General features: G+C 38.3%; 1 protein-coding gene across 16 annotated transcripts in view; it reads right to left on the reverse strand.

Annotated features, from left to right (window-relative positions):
- The window catches only part of nrm (neuromusculin), a 1,323,427-nt gene that overhangs the window by 439,729 nt on the left and 869,661 nt on the right, over positions 1–14,037 (reverse strand). The gene's annotated exons all lie outside the window — the stretch shown is intronic.

The following is a 14,037-nucleotide window of genomic DNA, read 5'->3' on the forward strand; positions in this document are numbered from 1 at the left end:
CTATCAAGTTTTGACCCTATGTTATATGAACATTTTTTGATCCTGCAGATCGTCCCCTACGACTGTGAAAAGGACGGCACTCCTTACACTCTGTATAAGCTCATTGCTGTGTTAGTCGGTGAAACCTAAATATAATGTAAATGTATAACTTAAGCTTATTTCTGCCATATTTAATGAAACCTAAACGTGATGTAAAAGTGTAAGTTTATTGCTGTGATATTCAATAAAATCTAAACGTGACGTAAATATTATAAGCTTATTTCTGTGATATTCAATGGAACCTATATGTAATGTAAATATATAAGCTCAATGCTGTGATATACAATGAAACCTAAACATAATGTGCATACAGTAGGCCTATAGAAGTTCATAATAGTGATATTCGATTAAACCTGAATATAATGTTGTTGTTTAGTCAACTGTCCGAAGACAGATCTGAACCTCACAAGTGATACCAAGAAGGCACCACTTATGAGGCAACTAGGCCAAGAGATAATGGGGTAGGGTGGTAGTTCCTTCCCCTCTCCATTGCATACATCACCGATTAATTACATATTACACTAATCACACTTCAAAAGCATACTAACAATTGTTCTCCCTCTGACACATACAATATCATCAAGTGAGATGTAGACTACTGTCTGATAATAGATGTATATATCAGCCAGAACCTCAAAAAGAGGAAGAACATAATGTATATAATATTCAATGATAGGCTACCTAAACGTAATGTAAACACAAATACAATATGGCTGTTTTTTTTTCAAAAGTGTATTCACTAGAATCCCAAAATTAAGACATTTGCTTTATAAATTGTATGTTTTAGTTACAATGTGGTTGTTTTTTTTAAGTTTATTGTTGTGACATTCACTGAAACCTGAATGCTATGTAATATAGAGGTTTATTGCTGTTATATTCAATTAAACCTAAACGTAATGAAAATATGTATACAATATTCATTGACATTCTCTATTTGCTAATGAATTAATTGTCAAACCTTACCTGATTGTCTCTTCTTTATTACATCTTAAATTTTAATTTCAATTTTACTGTCTGAGAATTTCGAAAAACCGTATTGAACCAGTTCCCGTGTAATCCAAATTTTAGGGTTTCAGTATACTGAAAGTATAGACGAAAATAAACTGCTAACATAGCTCTTGCCTCAAGCAGACCAGCCCAACTCCGCCCCTTTGCTTCAATGACAGCGAAAGTAAAACGTAAACAAACGTTATCGAGTTTCAATCTGTCACAAGGAAAGAAGGCGGTCGTTCGCCTTTCCTTTTTGTGTATTCCTGTATTATGTTATATTATTGGCTAGCATTTACTTTTATGAAGACCATTGTGAACGGTGATCATCATCATCATCATCATCATCATCATCATCATCATCATCATCATCATCATCATCATCATCATCATCACAGTTTCGTTACGAACTTACAGTAATACCTCTGATCATTATATGTTTGAGTATGCCTGGTGTTATAATGTGACTCAACGTTACATTTTTTTCTCTATAACAGAGTGTACTCATAATTCAGGAAATAATGGGGTAGGGTGGCCAGTTAACTTCCCCTTCCAATGCGTACATAGCTGACTAGTTAACATAGTTCGTTAATCAAGCTTGAGAATCATCATCATCATAATCATCATCTTCATCATCATCATCATCATCATCATCATCATCATCATCATCATCATCATCAGCCTTCAAGTGTTAGACCCTAATGGATCTGTTACGGTCTCTTGCCAGCGTTTCCTAGGTCTTCCTAAATTTCTTCGACCTCTTGGGACATACGATAAAATCTGCCTGGGCCATCTAGAGCGATCCATTCTCTTGGCATGTGTCTGCCACTGAAGCCTGTATTGCTGCAGATAATGGACAATAGAGTCAATTTTTAATTCCTTCAGAATATCTGCGTTCCGATGATGGTCGAGAAGAGAGTATCCAGCAGTTTTTCGCATGAATCTCATTTCGGCAGTTGTTAGCTGTCTTTCGTCGCATTTTCTTAGTGTCCATGCTTCACTGCCATAAGCCAAAACTGGTCGTACGAGAGTTTTGTAGATTTTCAGCCTTGTATGTCTTTGTACTTGGGAAGGTTTGAATACACTGTGTTGATGGTTTCAGCAATTTTTAGAAATTTTGAGATTTTTTTGTCTATATCGTCATCAGCGATGTATGATAGATTATAACCTAAATAGTTAAATGAATTCACACGTTCTATTAATGTGCCATTTATAATGATTTTGGATGGAACTGGATCTTTTCTTAAAAAGGTCATGTTTTTGGTTTATTCGGTTGATATTTCCATATTAAATTTTGAAGCAGTTATTTTTAAGTTATGGACGGCTCATTGCAGTTCATTTTCTGTTTTTGCAATGATAACTTGATCGTCAGCAAACAGCAGTGTCGAGACAAGTGTTCCGGTTGATTTGTATTCCGGCATGATGGCCTTGCCGTCAAATTTTGAGGATGTGGTTCATATATTATTTGATGAACAAAAGTGGTGAGAGTCCACATCCTTGTCTAACACTTTGATTTATTATTATTATTATTATTATTATTATTATTATTATTATTATTATTGTATAGGCTTACATACTCGCAAACGAAGCTTTTTCTATTTTAAATATACTTTACATACAACCATAATTGAAACAATTTGACTAATTCTGGTCAATAAATCATAGTCGATTCTCGGCTGATGAAATGTGGAATACGAAGTAACACTACTGCATATTTTATCCGAATAACGGGGAATTTATAGTCATTCATTTCTGCTACATCTCTTTATCGACATATTCTCTAGTGAGGTCCCAATAGTTACTGCAGTTTAAAAACGACGCTAAATAAATAATTACATTACACACACGCGTGTACGTACTGAGAGCCACTCAATGCGGAACCCGGGACTAATCCAAAGGGAAGGAATTAAGGCGTATGAAACCGCTCGACGACCTCAACATGATATCCGAGAGCACTGAATTTTTAACGGTAGCAATTTTCCATGCTCTTTCATGGCGTTCCAGTCATGCAAGGGTTGCCAATCCAGGATCTTCCATTACAGCCAACAATTGGAAGTAAATGCCCACGCGATCACATTAATAAATCTCAAGCCATGCGTGAACACGATGCCACTGTGTGCGATTATATCTAGCCGGGTGTAGCCAATTCCAAATAGATCAGGGGAATCCATCTACAAGCTCCATGCTGCAGGCCCCGCAATTCTGCATCCTTCGTGTTTCAGAAAGATAAGGGGAATAGTTAACCGCTTTGGTTCAGGCGGCAGCGTTTCGGCTGCAAATTCAGAAGACACGGGTTTGATTCCATGTATAGAAGTATAGATTTATTTATATTTAATACACATTTGTCATGCGAGTATCTTGTGTTGCTCAAGCGAAGGCCTAGCACTTTGCCCACCATCACCACCGTTGGAATGAAATGAAATTTTCGGGAGGGGGTACTATGACCCAGCACTGCATCCTTTTACGATTTCTTGCGCTAACCTCAAGCTAGGCGCATTCCCAAACTCACATCGGCTGACTAAACTAAGTTTCACTGCATAGACGAAGAGAGAACCGTTTCCTTGGGGGAGCAAAGCAAAACCATAGAATCTCCATGTAACGGGGTTATGGGGGACATAATTTACCCCCTTCCCCCATTATAAATTGACCGTGGTACAATATATCGGAATATGATTATTTAATAAAGGTATTTTCGAGAGCATGTTTCTTACAGTGTTACATCCACATCCGTGATGTTTCGGACCGAGTTGTGCAGGGCTTGAACTGTAGGTCTACTACAAATTATAATAGAGCATAAATTAAAACAATCTCCCTCTTTTTCTCTCTCGTACAGAAGCACATGCATACATCAATAAAACTACGTAACAGTGCTAACAGAAACTTTTTATATGAAGTTTAATTTCCTGAAGATATCATATGAAATGTAAACTCTAATTATTTTATTCAATATCGTCTTTAAGTTTACACATTATACCGGGATCACTTCTTTTTTATGCATTGTTGTGCAGTATGTTATTCATATTTCTCCAAGTGGCGGCCTGAACACTTTTAATACATGAGTATACAGGCTGTTACAAAAGAAACATTACAGTGCTTCCATTGCCCAAAAGAAGTACAGAAATTCTTTTACATTCCGAAATATAAAATAAATATTATAGTCCAGACACATGATCTGAAGACATTAATTCATCAATTTAAGCACAGAAAATTAATCATAAACAAAAGCAAAATGATCTTTTGAATTCAATATTTTGTAATGTTAATAGAATAAAAAGAGTTCAGACAAGTTGAGGGAGCAGTGCCCCCAATGCCCCCCCCCATAACCCCGCCTATGTTTCACTGAGTACCCAGGTTTCGAGCAGGCAACCCCCTTCACCCCTACGCTCATAGCACTCTCCGTGCGTCACCAGCTGGCGTTCGGGTATTGCTATGGAAATGACGAAATTGAGAAATGTTTATGGAATGATGTAGATGCCTATGGGGAATCGGGAGAACCCCGAGAAACATCACCACTGTTACTAATATCACTAGCATTACTACCGCCACTGATATTGCTAAACTATTACCATTATTGCTATTAATCCGAGACGCGACATCCCATAAAGAACCATGACCGACCATCTGGCTGTTGGCCTCATTTCGCTACCTATCGTAGCTCCCCAAGTGCATCATGATGCTGGGTGGGCGCCGGTCCCATACACTGGCCGAAATTTCATGAGAAAATTTCTTCCCCCATGAGGACTCGAACCAGTGCGCCTTTCATAACGCGAGTCCTAGGCAGGATGCTTTAGACCACGACGTCACGGCGCGGGACAAATGTCCCGCAGGAGTTCTTTTACACGCCAGTAAATCTACTGACATGAGCCTGTCGCATTTAAGCCATCGACCTGGGCCGGGATCGAACCCGTAACCACGAGAGCAGAAGTCCAGAACTTTACCGACTACGCTATCCAGGCCGACTCATTATTGCTATTAATGATATGTAAGAAGCAAAATGGTTGGCTACCTGAACCTACACTAAACTGTCATTGGTGCAAAAAGCCAGTTTTGGTATGACAGGACTTCAAACAATACAAAGTTTTGGAATGACACTCAGTTTTTAACATTAAAAATAAGAGGCAAATAGACAGTTTAGACGAATAAACAAATTGCCATGTGATGCGTTAATCCCTTAAGTAGTGTATTATTGAAGAAACTGAATTTTTTTAAAAGTGCACATAGCCAGTTTTGGAATAGATCGCCTCGTATGTCGACTGTCTTATAAATAAATAGAATTGATTACTGGACACTTTTTGGTGTCAATATAATTATGACCATTATTTCTATTTTAACCGAACTTCTAATTGATGAGTTTATTCAGCAATGGTGAAATGTACTAGTAGAATGAAGATCAGCACAGTTTAATTTTGACATTAGCGAGACATCAAATTTTACCTCGAGTACTCTCTTTCAGGGACGACACGTCATCCCCAGTATTATTTATCTTCTGGATAAAACGTTTTAAGAATATTAATCGTCCTTACATTTCTATTTCTGGCCACATAGCTCAGAGCTCAGTGAGTAAAGCAATGGGCTACGAATTATAAAGTTTAATTTTTTTACTTGGCTACTTAATGACGCTGTATCAACTAATGCGTTATTTAGCGTTGATGGAATGTGTGTGATAAGATGGTATTTGGTGAGATGAGACCGAGGATTCGCCATAGATTACCTGATATTCACCTTACGGTTGGGAAAAAATCTGGGAGAAAACCGAACTAGGTAATTAGCCCAAGAAGGAATCGAACCCACAAACGATCGCAACTCCGGGTTAGCAGGCAAACGCGCTACTGCCTGAACTACGCCAGTGGCCGAACTCCCATGATGGTAGGGCTTTTATCGTTGCCAAACCTCTAGAATGATCCGGGGTTTCACTCATCCTCCTATAAAATTGAATATAGCCAGTGTAACCGTCTCTGGCGTGTGAAATAAGTAGTGGGAACGTTGAGAGCGAGTATCTTATCTTTGCCACAAAATGTGTGCGAGAAAGCTGACAACTGTGATTGGCAGATTGCTGACGTCACATCTGTTTAGGAGATGGCACCACTCTCAGCCGACGTGGCAACAGATGTCACTGACTGGAGAGTGTACTGAAGGACACACTTCAGAAACGTGAAGCGCGAGTGTCTTGCCTTTTACGCAGTGGGCAGATTGCTGACGTGACGTGTTGGGTGGTACCGTTCTCAGCTGCATTGGCAGCACGTGCTCACTGACTGGCTTTCACTCAACGACACGCGCCAAAAACGTTGGCACTGGCTATACCTACACTGGAACCTCGCTAATCCGAGCATCACAAATTCGAGGCCGCGTTCAATTCGTGTCACCTACATCACGACCCCCTCCGCTTCTCTCTATTACAACAATAGAAGGCATCCATCCTATCACCCAAGCGATGGCGTGACACTGTCGCGCAAAAACGATGCAGCATCCTGAAGCAGTAGTAGTTTAAACACTTCTCCAAAAATAACCTCAATATTATAATATCTTTTAGCTAAAACAACAAATCTGAATCATCATCGGATAACCGAGATTCTTCTGTAGCGGGTCTTTCCCGGACGTGAAAGGTGATCGCAGTGTAAAGTCGACAGACCATCTCATTTAGTGCCTACGTCATGAAAATATGAACCTCGTAGCTCCGTGCCCCATGCTCGTTCATGGCTTAAGAGGGACGAGTACCTTTACAATTTATATATAAACACTTTACTGTCTACAGGCATGTTTCAATATAGGAATATGAGATGTAATGACACGCATGTAACACGACTTCGCGGTCTTCCAGAATACTCTATTTTAAGGCTTATAACCAGACAGCGGATTTTCGGTCCCGACACTGAACGTTAGGTGTACATCAGCAGCAGGGAGGTCATTGAACTTATTGCTACGCTCCCTCCGTAAAGCTGGGATTACGGTGAACGTGCATTTGCGTTGCTTTCGTCCCTACGTTGAACTTCTACCTAACGTTCAAAGGTTGTGTACTATGATCAACGTTCATGACAACTACTCTGTCGGCCATAATGAGTACTGAAATGCACACGCCGGCCAGTCAGTTTTTTTTAATAATAAGCATTGAATTTTATGGTAACTTTGTTTGAGACCAAGTAAATAAAATATCGGTATTAGAAATATATTACGACAGAATAATATAGAATGACTATAATGATAAAGCAACAACAACAACAACAATAATAATAATAATAATAATAATAATAATAATAATAATAATAATAATAATAATAATAATCATATACTTCTAAATAGCTGGACTAGTGCGAATTACGAATATATTATTTATGTAGTCAAACCCCCTATATTTCGGATTGAAATAAAATAACGCATCTAAAATAATGTAAATAAATGATCAAAAAGATAAAAAAGGTAACCTAGGTTCCAACCTGAGTCCAATTACACCACGACCTTTCACTTTTCGAATACGCTACACACAGCTTACTTAATTACTTACAAATGGCTTTTAAAGAACCCGCACTTTCATTGTCGCCCTCACATAAGTTCGCCATCGGTCCCTATCCTGAGCAAGATTAATCCAGTCTCTATCATCATATCCCACCTCCCTCAAATCCATTTTAATATTATTCTCCCATCTACGTCTCGGCCTCCCCAAAGGTCTTTTTTCCTCCGGTCTCCCAACTAACACTCTATATGCATTTCTGGATTCGACCATAAGTGCTACATGCCCTGCCCATCTCAAACGTCTGGATTTAATATTCCTATGTCAGGTGAAGAATACAATGCGTGCAGTTCTGCGTTGTGTAACGTTCTCCATTCTCCTGTAGGTAACTTCATCCCTCTTAACCCCAAATATTTTCCTAAGCATCTTATTCTCAAACACCCTTAATCTCTGTTCCTCTCTCAAAGTGAGAGTCCAAGTTTCACAATCATACAGAAAAACCGGTAATATAACTGTTTTATAAATTCTAACTTTCAGATTTTTTGACAGCAAACTAGATGACAGAAGCCTCTCAACTGAATAATAAAACGCATTTAAAATATTTATTCTGCGTTTAATTTCCTCCCAAGTGCCATTTATATTTGTTACTGTTGCTCCAAGATATTTGAATTTTTTCTCCTCTTCGAAGGATAAATCTCCAATGTTTATATTTCCATTTCGTACAATATTCTGGTCACGAGATATTCTGGTCTCGATTTACTTCCAAACCTATCGCTTTACTTGCTTCAAGTAAAATTTCCGTGTTTTTCCTAATCGTTTGTGGATTTTCTGGTAACATATTCATGTAATCCGCGTAGACAAGAAGCTGATGTAACCCGTTCAATTCCAAATCCTCTCTGTTATCCTAAACTTTCCTAATGGCTACTAAGAGCTAAGATGTACAATTGTTGAATTAGGTGTTATGAATACTTTCATGTTTGCTGCCTATAATGTTTAATTTTAAGCAAAAATGTTTTATTATACCATATAGAAAAAATATATTAATCTGATATGACATATTCAATCAAAGATCATTCCTCGTATTCTGTAATTGTTAATTAATATTATTTTATTTAACATTTCAGTAGCAATAAGGCTGCAACTACAACGAACGTAGAGGTGAAAATAAATGAAGAGCAGCGACACGCTTCTGATTCATGATTGGATAACGTTCAGCTAAAGCCTTGGCTTTTCTGAACTGACGCTTGCAACGTGCGAGATGCGAGGCCAGCCTCGCACAAATCCGGACTACACGAGAGATAGTGAGTGGTTTCTATAACTGCGAGATGCGAGGTCTGTGCACCTCGCAGCCATAGAAACCACTCACTATCTCTCCTGTAGTCCGGATTTGTGCGAGGCGGGCCTCGCACCTCGCACGTCGCATGCGTCGGTTCAGAAAAACCAAGGCTTTACGTTGCTTTGCGTTTGTGGAAGCTAGATCTTGGCAATATCGAACCAGCGCCGTCTTGCTTTCGTTCATTTTAATTTTAACCGTAATCAACCTACACGGGGCTTGTATTTGTCAAACTTCAACGAACTTTATTGTAACGAAACTTATCGCAAACAAACTTTGATCGTAATTCTGGCCTAAGCCAAGGGATGTGACGTCTTGTCGCTGTGTAGGGACCGAAAATCCGCTGTCTGCTTATAACGAATGAAGCTTCAAAACAAAGCGGAAACATAATTCAAAAGTTTGAAACAGATTAGGTCAAACAGATTAGGTCAAACAGATTAACATGAAATTCGATGGCTTTCTTTTCGTTCTAACGCAATTAAGCGAATTTGTTTCCGATTTATAACAATTAAGTGATAAAAGCCAACCCACCACATAGAACATTATTAATGTATTTCATGAGAAATAATAATAAAAAAAAAAAAAGATTTCTCGTAAATATTTTAACGAGTTCAATCACTTGGAGAGCGAACGTTTTAACTTTGATCTTTTATGAATACGCAGAAATTACACAGAAGTGGCTTCTTCATAAGCCAATATAATTACGCCGCCAGTAATTCGTGGAATTAAATTAATTTGTTGAGCACGAAACATTATTTCGCAAATTGCATCTTCTGAAATTTGACACCCCTGTTCGAGGTTTATGGACCATTAAATTCGTAGTTTAATGGTTCAGTACCTGACCTGCTATGCCCTTATTAAAACTTACTGCAATGGTTATTATTGGGGATAGAGAGAATTATATTTTTATATCTAAAATTGCTGTTACTGAATGAGTAATATTTAGTATCAATACACAGGCTCCCACACGCATGCGGATATACGATTATAACTATGGAAAATACGCATTACAGTTCTCTTCTCACGATTATAAGAACTGTATTAAACCAAATATACAGTAAGTTAATATACAACGAATCCCGTTTCCGTTACCGACAAAGGGGAAGAAATTTATTTTCCTTCGGCAAAGATTGATTGTGTGCATTGTTATTTTTGTCTTGTGTTGTCTCAAGTAGCAGTCTCGCAACAAACAGAGCATGCAACAGAAACTACTTGCTTTTATGAATGTCGAATGACTTAAGATGTTCAACTTATTATGATTATTATTTTGAATTAAATAATTTATTTTTTTACTCATTTGTTTAATCTATACAGTAGGCCTATTTGGCTTATTTTGGGGTTTCGTAACAAGCTTCTTTTTTACGGTGATGGGTTGTTAGCCCTAACATAATTAGGAACATTAAATCCAGACGTTTGAGATGGGCAGGACATGTAGCACGTATGGGCGAATCCAGAAATGCATGTAGAGTGTTAGTTGGGAGGCCGGGGGGAAAAAGACTTTTGGAGAGGTCGAGACATGGATTTATTTTATTGGGTTATTTTACGACGCTGTATCAACATATAGGTTATTTAGCGTCTGAATGATATGAAGGTGATAATGCCGGTGAAATGAGTCCGGGGTCCAGTACCGAAAGTTACCCAGCATTTGCTCGTATTGGGTTGACGGAAAACCCCGGAAAAAACTTCAACCAGGTAACTTGCCCCGACCGGGATTCGAACCCGGGCCACCTGGTTTCGCAGCCAGACGCGCTGACCGTTACTCCACAGGTTTGGACTCGAGACATGGATGGGAGGATAATATTAAAATGAATTTGAGGGAGATGGGATATGATTGTAGAGACTGGATTAATGTTGCTCAGAATAGGGGCGGATGGCGAGCTTTTGTGAGGGCGGCAATGAACCTCCGGGTTCCTTAAAAGCCATAAGTAATACAATACTTGGCAAGCAATATTGAAAATTTTTTTATTTTATTTTATTTTATTGGGTTATTTTACGACGCTGTATCAACATCTGGGTTATTTAGCGTCTGAATGAAATGAGGGTGATAATGCCGGTGAAATGAGTCCAGGGTCCAGCACAGAAAGTTATCCAGGGAAAACCCCGGAAAAACCTCAACCAGGTAACTTGCCCCGACCGGGATTCAAACCCGGGCCATCTGGTTTCGCAGCCAGACGCGCTGACCGTTACTCCACAAGTGTGGACAATATTGAAATTATATTAAAACAAAAGAGTAATATACAAAAATTAATGAATTATTAAAACGTATTAAATACAATAAACTGTACTGAACATTCATTCATTCATTCATAGTTTTCTTCCCAAGGCGGCAGGTTTTTCACTGAAAACCTAGCATTCTCCAGTATTTCCTATTTTCCTCTTAAGACTCCGCATATGATCAATATATCTTAATATCGTCTATCATCCGAAATATTCATAATAATGTATTATTATTATTATTATTATTATTATTATTATTATTATTATTATTATTTAGGCCATTCGGTATCTCGTGAAACCTAATTGCGCGTGAGGGGAAAGAAGAAGTAGACTGAGAAGCTTTCTTCCCTCGCTACACTTCCACTTGCAGGTAGCTAGCTCGTTTACCCCCACCATAAGATTCTTATAATAAGCTACGGCGCATACAAGCATTTGATTTCAAGAAATATCGAATGAACTACTGTATGCCTGGTCATTCTAATGCCGAGATCATGAAAGAATTGATTTCTATAGCTGAAGCTTGGAGGGAGAGAGCAGTAGTGTGGTGTGGAGTTCAGCTACCGGCCGATGTTACAGTGACGAGATGCAAGCGAGACTGAACAAGCGTTACCTCCTCCACTCCTAATCGCCCGTAGAACTGGTTTCGCCATCAAGGTCAAGCTTCACCAGGTTCCGTTCGAGCTATACCTCCATGCTCCCTATAAGCCTCCCTTGCTTAAGTAAAAACCTTTTATTATTATTATTATTATTATTATTATTATTATTATTATTATTATTATTATTATTATTATTATTTTTTTATGGCGGGCTTATGTGAGGGCGGCAATGAACCTCCGGGTTCCTTAAAAGTTAGTAAGTAAGTAAGTAAGTAAGTAAGTAAGTAAGTAAGTACGTATTATTATTTTACCATATTATTATTTATAAGTAGCCTCAATATACATGATATTCTTACAAATGTCATATTGACGGGGTTATGTCAACTCACACACAACTTACATACAGTACACAGATGTGTGGCTTTGAAAGCTGAAGAGGAGTGAGTGATGTGGGGCACAGTGAGACAGGTTTAGCCGAGCAAAACAGTTGAAGGCAAGTCATGCCATCATGGGTGTACAAAAAGTTTCCTTGGCTGAAGTGCTTAGGAATGCTCCATGCTCAGCCCGATAGTCACTTTACTTATACCTACCTACTACAGAATTACACGAACACTAACTTAAGTAAGAGATAAATGGAAAGTGCACAAAAAATTTGTTTCAAATGTTTAGCCTACATACGAAAAAGGTAACATTACATTTTGTTATATGACAGATAACTCGTACGATATCATCTTTTCGAGGGAGAAACTCATGCAAAAAGTCAGGAAAACAAAAGGATGTGAAAAAATTAAAATAAAAAAAGAGAGAGATAGAGAAGGATTAAAGTTGGAGCAGAGAAGGATTACTGGGGCAGCTCAAAGGAAACGAGGAGCGAAGATTAGCTGTTCATTATCTACACATGTTTTGCGATCATTTTCCGGGGAAAAATAAAGGATCAACTTTGACTGGGCTCGTCTTACTCTCACGTCTAGATAAAAATTAGTTTTAAGTAGAACTTGGTAGAGGTACGAAACACTCGATAGATTATACTAATGAAAAACTGATTTTACCTTAGCAAATATTCAGAAACCAGGTCAATATCATTCCTAAGCAGATGTATATATAAGATGGAAATGAAATAATCCTGTAGATTGAAAGAGACGATAGGGTGCACTTAAATGAATAGAAAACCTGTAATACGTTTTGTGATTAAATGCACCGTTAATAAAAAAATTAATATATCTTGATTACACAACTTTTAACATTGTATCACTTCGGAATATGTATGATGAGACTTTCTTGTGTTAAATTTTAACGTACCTTGTTTACATGTTTCGACCTATTTATGGGTCATCCTCAGAACTGGTCGTTGTTGGTCTTGGCGCCTCTTGTTTTGTGTCCTGTGGGGGTGTGTTCGTGTAGTATAGTGTAGAGCCAAAGAGTGTGTGTGTTCTGAAATTGAGTTGTGTGTTGAGAATTTCGTTGGGGTGTGTTTTCGTGTGTCTGTATACACATCCAACCAAAAAAACAGAAACTAAACACACTAGAACAATATGAAATATAGAGACACACGAAAACACACTCCAACGAAATTCTCAACACACAGCTCAATTTCAGAACACACACACTCTTTGACTCTACACTATATTACACGAACACACTCTCACAGGAAACAAAGCAAGAGGCGCCAAGACCAACAACGACCAGTTCTGAGGATGACTCATAAATAGGTCGAAACATCTAAACAAGGTACGTTAGAATTTAACACAAGAAAATCTCATCATACATATTCCGAAAAAAATTAAGTTGAAAGTTTCAGCAGTCCGGAAACATCGCCTCTAACACACTCCTTTTCTCTTCTCGTAATATTCGTGCCAACGAACTAAAGGTAAACTACTCCACCTGCCTCTCTGGCTACAAAGTTTCAATCTTGTCGCTTTGTTCAGTGGCTTCAAATTAAATGGTTTATAAACTAAATTTACACGAAAACCGTCCATGCTATTGGGATACGCCGGGAAGGATAAATGATTCTTTGTTCGATTTTTCATCGACATGAACAAAAATGACGATCCTACTCGCAATAGTAACTGAATAAGAGGGTGTTAAATATTTGAAAAAAAAAAAAAAAATCTGCGAAAATTATCAACTTCCCATCAATCTGTTATTACTAGACTTCGAAGTTGAGATCCCAGTCGGAAAAGTACAGATTAGTCTAACTGATAGCGGAGTGTTGGGCGGAGGTGGGATCGGCAAAAATGTAATCGTGAACACTAGCAACAGTGACGTCGCAGAGGCAGCGCAGTAAACTGTCTTTGCTTTACCCCCTCCCTTCATCCAACTCCCCTACAACTCTCTAGTACATAGACATCTATCAGTGGCGGGTTACTTGCTTAGATTTAGATTGCTTCTTTCTTAAAATCTTCATCATCTGTTCGGAAATA

Source organism: Periplaneta americana, chromosome 12 (genome assembly GCF_040183065.1).
Source record: "Periplaneta americana isolate PAMFEO1 chromosome 12, P.americana_PAMFEO1_priV1, whole genome shotgun sequence".
NCBI lineage: Eukaryota > Metazoa > Arthropoda > Insecta > Blattodea > Blattidae > Periplaneta > Periplaneta americana.